Source organism: Crocodylus siamensis, chromosome 15 (assembly GCF_052110815.1).
Source record: "Crocodylus siamensis isolate JL-2025a chromosome 15, ASM5211081v1, whole genome shotgun sequence".
Taxonomy (NCBI): Eukaryota; Metazoa; Chordata; order Crocodylia; family Crocodylidae; genus Crocodylus; species Crocodylus siamensis.
Window position 1 is genome coordinate 53681975 of NC_143409.1, and position 10605 is coordinate 53692579.

The 10605-nt window shown below is 50.4% G+C and overlaps 1 pseudogene; it reads left to right on the top strand.

Annotated features, from left to right (window-relative positions):
- Positions 1-406: 406 nt before the first annotated feature.
- LOC149852895 (U2 spliceosomal RNA) lies at positions 407-530 on the top strand (annotated as a pseudogene).
- The last annotated feature ends 10075 nt before the right edge of the window (positions 531-10605 follow it).

Consider the following 10605-nt stretch of genomic DNA (forward strand, 5'->3'; position numbering starts at 1 on the left):
GGGGACACGGGCTGGGTGTCGATCGGGTGGATGGTGCCCAGAGCCCGAGGCTCAGTGGAGAGGTCACCATGGGCAGCTGCTACCACCAACCTCTGAGAAAACCGCCCGGGATGCTGATGGGCTGTTTCACACCGAGATGTCTATTGTTATCGTGGAAGAGTCTAGCTGGAACATGAACTGGCCTGTCAGAAACCTGGTCCTTACCCAGGAGAAAACAGCAGCAACCGATATCGCCGGTCAGTGCCTTGCACGCTGCGAGCACCACGTCAGGGTGGGGGTTGTCTCTGCTGGGCTCACGTGTCTGACACCGACTGAGCCCTTTCCCCGGGCAGCACAAGCGCCCGTCTGGGCTGCTCTCCGCCAGGCAGGAGAAGCACCGTGACCACGTAGGCGGGTTGCCCCTAACATGTCCTCCATAGGAGATCGGTATTGAGTAGATTTTTGGTGTTGGGAGGTGGAACTGGAGCTTGCTCCATCCTCTGCATGCATCGGCCTGGTATTGCAGTGCTTCCAGGAGCGGTGCAATAAACAAAAAATTAAATTAAAATCCTCTCAGCCGGGCTCATGGTAACACAGGAGTTTGCAGCATCACCGACATCAGGACTCAGGCCAAGCTCCTTGGGGCTGAGCCAAGAGCTGGGCCTGGGTGAGCACAGGCTGGGGTCAAGCAGTAACTGCTGCCCAAGAATTGCAGAAACCACTGAGGCCTGGGGGTGCCCCAGCTTTGGGTGCCCACCCGAGACACCTGATGGAGCCTGAGATTCAAAGGCAGGTGCTCAGCATGTCACTGCTCTCAGACCCTCCCAGGCTGAGTGTCCAGGGTCCCTGGTCAGTGCAGGTGCAGTATGGGACTGCACACAGACTGGACTGCCCACAGCCACCTCCCCCAGCCCCTGCTGCACTGGGCCCTGTGTCCCTGGTGAGCACAAAATGACATTTAGCCAAAAGGGCCACAATAACATCCACCCCTGAACCCTCCTCCCCTGCACTGCCACAAAGACCTGTGACCCTGGGGACAGTTTCTCTGGAGAAGAAAACTCACCAAGGTGTAAAACCCGTCTTCTGCCCCAGAGCAGGAGAGACGAGGCCTCCACCAATGCCTTGGACACCTGCAGGGGCTAGCATTTGTTGGGTAAAAGACGCCTGATGATCCCAGGAAGTGGGACCAACCAGCCCACGGTCCTGGCCAACCTGACCTGGGAGGTCCTTCAGTACCAGCAGGAGCATCACCTGTAGCAAACCCCACAGTTTTTCTTTTTTTTTTTACTCATTTTAAAATGCATTTCCTTCCCTTCCCCAACCATTTCTGACTTTTTCTCTCCCCCTCTATTCCCTATAGATAAGTATAAGTGAGCTAAGATGTAGGACACGCTTTAACATTTTATTTTGGGTAGTTTTATTTTTCTCTCCCCTCTTTGCAAATAAGTTCCCTGCTATTTTGGTATCGATACCCACTGTTTTATAAGTGATATTGATTATGTTTGTACTGCTTTTATATTGTGTGATTACTGTTTTAGGCCTATATATGTAAGTTAGCGTGAGTCACGGCAAGCCTCCATCTTGTGTCCTCTGCCCAGGCATCCCCTGTGTTTCAACTGTATGATTCATGTGCCCCTCCCATGTAAATTGTTTCCCAGATGAATGAGAGTGATTGGGAATGATTGAAATACAATGGTAGCAGGCCTCTACTGAATGGCCTGTAATGACCAGGCCATCACTTTGCATTGATTCATCCAGGAACCATGGACCTCACCCAGGAACAGAGACAAGACAGCATTTGAAAGACAAAAGACCCTGCAGAACCAGCAACTCCACCCTTGTACCCTGCCATTACAGACACCCAAAACTGCACCTCCCTGCGTGGAGCACACATGCTCAGTATGCCAGGGGCTGACCCTTGCCTGGGCATGCCCCCTGTCAGTAGGGTCACACAATAAAAAGAAGCAGTGAAGACAGACCCAGTGGGAACACCATTTCTACCTGAAATAAAACCACTGTCATTTGTAACCCTGAGTTGGGTTGTATGTTACAAGAACACAGTGCCAGATACACCCTGAGTGCAGGCTGCAGAAAGTCAGGGAGGGGAAGAGAGACAAAGGGAAATAATACCCAAAGGAAAACTGAACAACCTCATTTCTTTGGTGGGGTGGGGCAGGGGGAAGAGAGAAAGAGAGAGAGAGAGAAATCACTGGTGTGTTTTCTAATTTGTCACATTCTCAGCTGCAATTTTTAGGGAGGAAAGAATGTCCCAAAAGAGCTTCTCCAACCTAGCCTTGTATAATTGAGAGCCTCCACCCCAACCCCACCCCCTCAGTAAAAATGGTGGGGAATCCATAACAGGTAGTCAACTGGTAAGCAGCAGAAAACCACCTGTGGAGGTTGCTGTTGTCTCGCCCAAAGACCGGTGCACCCTTGACCTGCGAGCCTGGGTCGGCACGACCGGCTTGGCACAAAGGTGATTTATGACAGGACAGGTGGGTGTTAACGGTGAGTAGAAGTCAGAGGATTTAAAGTGTGCTGGTTACACAGAAAGTTTATTTTACTTACGCTACTGATGGTTGCAGCATAGGCAGAAGAGTTGATTTATTCATTACAGCATGCAGATGTTCTGCTACTCAGGTTACAGACTGCTGGATACAGATTACGAGCGAAGCACTTAAGTTACCGTGGTCCATAGACCTCCGAGAGCTCTTGACAAGAAAGATAACGAGCCGGCAGAAACAGGGGGTACGCCAGGAAGATCGATGGCAGGGAGCTGTCAGTGAATAGCCTGTTCACTAACTTTATTTTCTGGGCGCGTGCGGGGTTCTCCACTTTGGGCGGAAGTTCTCCCAAAGTTATAGTTGGCAAAGTGGCCAATTACTACACACCACGTATGAATAATTAACAAGTTGGCAACTGTGTCTTCTTTGTCTGTTTGAATTTCAAGTTGGCAGCTCATCCCTTAAGAAAGAGCGGGGCTCGCTTTTTACTTGTGAGGTACTGAGCCTGTTTGGTCACAAGAGAGAGAGCACGGCACATTATTTTGACTTTACAGTTTCATTAAAGTTAGCTAATTTGGAGCCTTACCCTTATCTCGTTAACATAGGTACGGTATCTTTTTTTGACTGGGTTATATACAATTCAAGGTTAGTTTTTCTTGTGTAGGGAGCTCGAGTGATCTGGATGAGGCACAGACAAGGGTGTGTGTATGCAGCACTGTTATTACAGAGGGATACAGAGTTTGTTGTGTTAGCCCCTGACCTTTTGCCATCGGCATCCAAAATCAAAGACTTTGATCTTTGACAGCTGGGAGTCTCTGGGGCTGGCAAGGTTGCCAGTCGCAGCTGCTGCAGCTGCCGCTGCCGCTGCCCCAGCCCCAGCCCCTGCTGTGGTGCTGGGAGCAGTGGCGGTGGCATGGGCCACACTGCTGGAGCAGATATGGTGGGGCAGCGCCCACCCTGCAATCCAGGGTCAGGGGGCAGCTTCTAGGAGTTCTCCTTGGGGGGGGTTACCTCCTTGCTCAATATGAGCTCTTCGTGGTGCGGGGGAGGGTTACCTACTCCCCAGTGTGCACGGGACCCTGGTTGGGACTTCTGGGTCTCTGGGGTGACTCCCTATTCCAGAGTTTCATCTCTCCCTGCAGTGCTTGGGGCTGCCGGCTCCTCCAGCCGACTTCAGTGCTATTCGGTTGTAGAGTCATAGGAGTCCGGGAGGAAGGGACTGTGAGGAGGCTCCCGGTGCCTCTTCAGAGAAAGAGAACCTGGGGAAAACTTACACACAAGAAACGCTGTTCAGGCTGGAATTATGTCTTCCTAGCTGAAGTGTTGTTTGGATTGGTGCCCTGCACTGCCACTTCCCTATTTTTGGGAGGAACCTACCATGGCAGGAAGTTTGTCTGAGGAAACGGAGCAGGAGAGTGTGGAAACTTTTCCCTAAAGCTCTGCAGATTCACCCTGGAAATGGGGCAAAGATTGGGTACAAATCTTGGAGCTTGGAGATACTCAGAGGCTGCAGAAGAGCTTGGCAGAGCATGGCGCCCTGAGAGCCTGGCACCCAGAAGCAAGGATGAACTAACCACAAGACTCCAGACAGGCAGGAAAGGTCTTTATTTGTGTTCTTCCTTTTGGGACTACAGGTTTATTTAATTTAAAAAAAAAAAAACCCAAAAGAAAAAACACGATTAAGACAGTGGGAAAAGAGTGCTCTTGGCTTCCAGAGGAAGAAGGGAGTTGGACTTTAAGTACCTAACAGATTATAAGTAGTGGCAGAGACTGTGCTGATTAACTGTGAGGTTATTTTTTTTATGAAAATCCTGGGGAATGTGACAGGTAAATCACAGGACACCAAGCAAGAAGCTGTGGGAAATAAGAAAATATAAAAAAAAAATTGCTGGGAAGCAAATAAAACTGAATTCCCAAACAATAAATACTTATCTGATGCTGGTCACTCAAGATGCTGCTCTACCCTATCTCCGGTGAGGCAGACTGCTTTCCTGCAGAAACTGGTATAGGCCAGGTGAGCTGGAGGTACCCAGGAGGAGAACAGGATACAGAAACTAATTTTAGGTGGAGAAATTAACATGACATAGACGGGAATACTAGACAACTATCAATTCTGTATTAACAACTGGTTGGTGTTTGGCTGGGGTACAAGGGGATGCTGGAGCCGTAGTAGGAGCAAGCCAGATGCCCTAGTTATTAACCTTCAACAAAGCAATACTTTCTGAATTATAAGTTACATCAACAGGTGGCAAGCGAGAACCAGGCTGTGATCATTGGTTAATTATTCAGGGCAAAGAGGCTCTGGCTCATACCAGAGACTCACAAGGGACTGGGACATGGGGAGCCTTGTTCACATATTCTGCCACTCTGACAGAGACCAATAATACACGCACAGACACAACCCAGGTGTTTGGGCCACACACACACATGACAGCTGGGTGCTGAACATTGCTAGGAGGGAAGGCATGGTCCAGGTTTCACCCAGCTTCCAGCCTATGCCCTGTCGTCCCTGCTGGGAAAACCTTGGTGCTGCTAAATCCATCTGTCTGCAAAAGACCACTGGCAAGCGCGTGTCCATTGGTTGTGACCAGCGTGAGGGGTGTAATAGTAAGAGCTTTGTTAATAGCAAGAGTTTTGCACGCTGATTCTATAGTAGGCCAGTGAAGCAGCATGTAGCCTCCTGCTCTGTGACCGTGACTGAACTATGAACCTAGATAGCTGTAATACAGTGGAATGTGGTAAACACTGGGTGTGTTGGATTACGACTCACCCGCAAATTCCTAGCTCGAGATAACGATGTTTACTCCAGACTATACAAGCTGCACATTCTTAAGTTACGCTGGGTTCCTCAGCTCTGGCAAGAGTGCCGACTTGCGTGGAGCCCCGGCGCAGGCTATCGCATCCGCGGGATTGGGACACTCTGGGGCCAGGGGAACCATGCGGGGTTTTCATAGATTTCATAGATTTCATAGACATTAGGGCTGGAAGGGACCTCAGGAGATCATCGAGTCCAGCCCCCCGCCCAAAGGGCAGGAAGTCAGCTGAGGTCACAGGATCCCAGCAAGATAAGCATCCAATTTGCTCTTGAAGGTGCTCAATGTAGGTGCTTGAACCACCTCCGCTGGCAGACTGTTCCAGACCTTGGGGGCTCGGACAGTAAAGAAATTCTTCCTTATGTCCAGCCTGAATTGGTCTTGCAGGAGTTTGTGACCGTTCGACGTCGTCATCCCTTGGGGCGTTCTGGTGAACAAACGTTCCCCCAGATCCTGGTGGTCACCCTTGATAAACTTATAGGTGGCCAAGAGATCACCCCTGAGCCTGCGCTTTTCCAGGCTAAAGAGTCCCATGGCTCTCAGCCTGTCATCATAAGATCTGTTTTCCTGACCTCTGATCATGCGCGTGGCTCTCCTCTGGACTCTCTCAAGCTTCTCCACATCCTTTTTGAATTGTGGAGCCCAAAACTGGACGCAGGACTCCAGCTGCAGCCTCACCAAGGCCGAGTACAAGGGGAGAATGACGTCCCGGGATTTGCTCGAGAAGCATCTATGGATGCACGCCAGCGTTTTGGTCGCTTTACTAGTTGCAGCATCGCATTGCAGGCTCATGTTCATCTTGTGGTCAATGATGACCCCCAAGTCTCTTTCTTCTGTAGTGCTATCCAACGTAGCACTGCCGAGCCTATAAGGATGCTGCAGGGTTTTTCCTCCCAAGGTGGAGACCCTTGCATTTTTTGGTGTTAAACACCATGAGGTTCTCGTCTGCCCATTTGCTGAGCTTGTCCAGGTCAGCCTGGATCACCCGCCTGTCTTCTGGCGTGGTTGCTTTGCCCCAAAGTTTGGTGTCATCGGCGAACTTGGCCAGTCCACTCCTGACTCCAATGTCCACATCGTTAATGAAGATGTTGAACAGTATGGGTCCCAAGACAGAGCCTTGAGGGACCCCACTGGTCACAGGGCACCACGATGAGTGACTGCCATCAATCACAACCCTCTGGGTCCGACCACGGAGCCAATTTCCCAGTCAGCGTATCCTGGTGGACCGAAGGCCGCAACTGGCCAGTTTGGCCAAGAGGTGATCATGGGATACCTGATCAAAAGCTTTTTTGAAGGATAGATATATGACATCAATCTCTTCTCCCTTGTCCAGGTGATAGGTCACCTGGTCATAGAAGGAAATGAGATTGGTCAAACAAGACCTACCCGCAACAAACCCGTGCTGGCTATCCCTTAGGATGTTAGCCTGGGCCAGTCCCTCAAGGATGGCCTCCTTAATAAACTTTTCTAAGATCTTCCCCAGGATAGAAGTCAGGCTAATGGGCCTGTAGTTAGCCGGATCCACTCTCCTCCCTTTCTTGAAGATCGGCACCACATTGGCCTTCTTCCAGTCTTTGGGCACTACACCAGAGCGCCAGGAGTTTTCAGAGATCTGTGCCAGGGGCTGGGCTATGACGTTCGCCAGCTCCTTGAGTACCCTGGGGTGCAGATTGTCAGGGCCGGCTGACTTGAAGGTATCCAGCTTCTCAAGGTGTTCCTTCACGAGGTCAGCATTGATGGAGGGTAGGGGATCCCCCTCACCCAGATTTCCCTGTCCCATAGCAGGCATGGGCATCCCGTGTGACTGATGAAAGACTGACGCAAAGTACCTATTTAATAGGTTGGCTTTTTCCTGGGCGTCAGTTGTCAGTTGCCCCATCTGGTTTAGCAGGGGTCCAACATTGCCCTTGCTTTTCCTCCGGCTCCCCACATATCTGAAAAAGGACTTTTTGTTGTCCTTGATGCCTGAAGCTAGTTGGAGTTCAGTTGCAGCCTTGGCTTTCCTGGTTTGCTCCCTGCAGGACCAGACCAGCGCGGAGTAATCGTCCTTGGAGGTGAATAATCCTCCTTGGGGTGGCGGCTGCCGCCTAAGGTCCAATGTGAGGTGCCCGTCCTCTCTGCTCTATTCTGTCACCTGCCTCTGCGAGTATCCTTAAATGAAGCTTTGCAGGGGTGAAAACAACCATGAGTACGTCCTTTGTTCAAGTGTGGGGAATCTTCTGAAGCCAGTAGTTCATTTTAAGACAAGGGGCTCCGCAGGGCTGTGTGTCTGTCCATCTGCACTGCTCTGCTTCCCACAGCTCTGGCTGAGATGCCCACATCTGTACAGCAAATATCCAGCCACAGCCACAGCCAACACGAGAATGCCAAGCACTATGAGGACCACTCAAGGAAACTCCATGGACCTGCAAACCAATGACCCCAGGCAGAAGTGGAAGCCAAAGGGTTACTTTGAAGATTCAGCTTCTGTCCCAGAGTAGCCCTCAAGTGCACACTTGGTGGGAGCAAGGTGGGCTGTGGAAGGAGACACAAAGAAACAGGGTGATGGGGAGGTTTGGGTGGACGGAGGCTGTAGAATAACATCATAGAATCAGAGATGTGAGGCTGGAAGGGACCTTCAGAGCTCAGAGTCACAGCATCATAGACAAGTCAGGCTGAAGTGGACTGCCAGAGGCCATAGCATCATAGTTACAGAATCCAAGAAAAGTGGGGCTGGAGGGAAGTGCAGACATCACAGGGTCACAGGCAGAGACTCATAGAGAAGTGGGGCTGCACAAGACCTCTAGAGCTCACGTCTAGTCCAACCCCATACCTGACATTATACAGCAAGTTTCAAAAACACCAGCAAACTAGACAAAACACAGTCCCATCATCATTCTTATTAAATGTATATCTCTTATTGAGATTCATAAAACAAGGTTTAGCCTTCTTAAGCATCTAGATGGCACCTCTCATACTTCACATTCATTCATGTCTACATCTGAGTGAACACGACCACATGTCAGTGAAGGTCTTTATAGCTAGAGATAAAAAGTATCTGCACGGCTCCAAAATAGAGGAGAGAAATTAAGAGCACAGGCAGATGTAGGATATAGAATAGCGGGGTGCAGAGGGAGCGGTGCCTCATCACATAGAAAACAATACATAATTTTCTCCACTTAAAGGGAAAGTAGACACTCTGGTAATATACCAGGGGCCTGGCGCTGTGGTATTCACTTGCAGATTGAAGCAGAAACAAAAATAACCAGTATGTGTTATTTTATTTATTTATATATAAAAAACTCTAGCAACAATTTGCTAGATTATACATACAGGATTAAAAAACCAAAACCATAAGAAACAAAGCAAAAAAGAGTCAAAGTAGTCCAAAGTCATTCTTCGTTATTAGTTCCATAGTCATTATAATTAAATATCAAATTCAGATTAATAAACACAAGATATTGCCTTCCTGACCATCTTGACTGCACCTCCAGGACCACTTTTAGAGTGGTCAATCCTCTACTCCTGAGTTTGCAGGCCTATGCTGGGACACCCAGTTTCTCTCAGCTGGTCCCCGGCAAAGCAGGGCGTAGCGCTCTTCCTCCAGGCCTGCTGTGCAGCCACCTCTAGGGTGGACACAGCGGCACTTCTGCATCATACAGCAGGTCCTGCACAAGTGACACAGTCAAACAAACCGTAAAAGACCTGTGACAGAGTTATGACATGACAGGATTTGGGGTTAGTGGGGAAAGCACGCAAGAAAATGAGCTGCTCGACTCATAAACAGCAGTAAAATGGGAGAGAAAATAGGATTAGAATAAATGGGGGAGATTTGCTGTCAGTGACACTTGCTTGTTGCAATATTGTCACCCACCAAATTCCCATCACGCAGACACAAATCGGTCCCTTGCGGCATGCGCATAAATTGGCGCCTGGGAAGACCACGTTTGGCACTGCTGATCCCAGCAGGCTTAAAACGTCTTGTTGCTTCTCAGCATAATCAAGTCATGTCTGATGGCACAAAGGAGCGTAACAGAAAAGTGCATTTGCGTTGGTTTAATAAAAGAGATAGGATTTCCCCAGGGAACCTTGTTTTCCAGAGACCAGTGCATTTCAACACCCAAAATACAACCCTGTTTCCCAGGTGGTGCATTTATCGCACAGATAACCACTGGGGAGGCCACATCTGGAGTCCTGTATCCAGTTTTGGGCCGCCCACTACAGAAAGGCTGTGGACAAGTTGGAGAGAGTCCTGTGGAGGGCAACCCAAATGGTTTTGGAGCTGGGGGACAGGATTTGTGAAAAGAGTCTGAGGGAAGTGGGCTGATTTAGTCTGGAGAAGAGCTGATTGATGAGGGATTTAATAGCAGCCTTCAACTGCCTGAAGTAGGGTTGCAGAAAGGATGGAGCTGGACTGTTCTCAGTGGTGGCAGATGACAGAACAAGGAGCAATGGGCACAGGTTGCAGGAAGGAAAGTTGAGGTTGGCTATGAGATGAACTTTCTCACTAGGAGGGCGGTGAAGCACTGGAACAGGTTTCCCAGAGGTGGTGCAGTCACCACCCTTGGAGGTTTTCAAGACCTGGCTAGACAAAGCCTTGGGGAGATGATCAGGCTGGGGCTTGTCCTGCTTGGGGGTTGGATGAGATGTGACCTCCTGAGGTCCTTTCCACCCCCCATTTTCTATGATTCGGTGTCTCTGATGTTGCCTCCTTTCCTGTGGGGGTCAGGCCTCTGCTTGGGGGCTCCTGAGTGCATTTGAACCAGCTCCTCCCTGGCCTCGTGCAGCCGGGGCTGGACCGGAGGGAGAAGAGGCGAAGGACCCCCCCGGCCTGAATGGCTTGGGACAGAATCAGATGCTGCTTGGACACGGCTGTGGGGGGGCAGGATTGGGCCCAGGGCCCCCCTCCAACCGCTATATACAGCGCCGGGCACGGCTTTGTGATGTCATGCCCGTGTCATTCCATCACCGCGGAGACGGGGGGCAGGTATAAATACCAGCGCCGGGTTCTGCCTGGTCAGTCTCGGCTCAGCCAAGAGACTCGCCGGTCGGCGCGCATCGCAGTGTGAGGGGGTCGTTGGGTTAATAGTGAGGAGCTGGATGGGGAGGAGTCGACAGAGCAGCAAGCTAGTAGATATGAGATAGATAGAGGTAGCTCAGATCGGAGGTAGATAGCGCTAGTTCAGGCTTTAGATAGTTAGGAAAGGAAATAGGGTACCAAGGGTAGGCGCAGTGTGACCGCTCGGGGCGCCTCTGCCCCGGGCCCCGGGCCCTTTGCGGAGCCTCAGGCTGAAAAGATGGCATTGCCTAGCCCCACTAGCCCGGCTAAG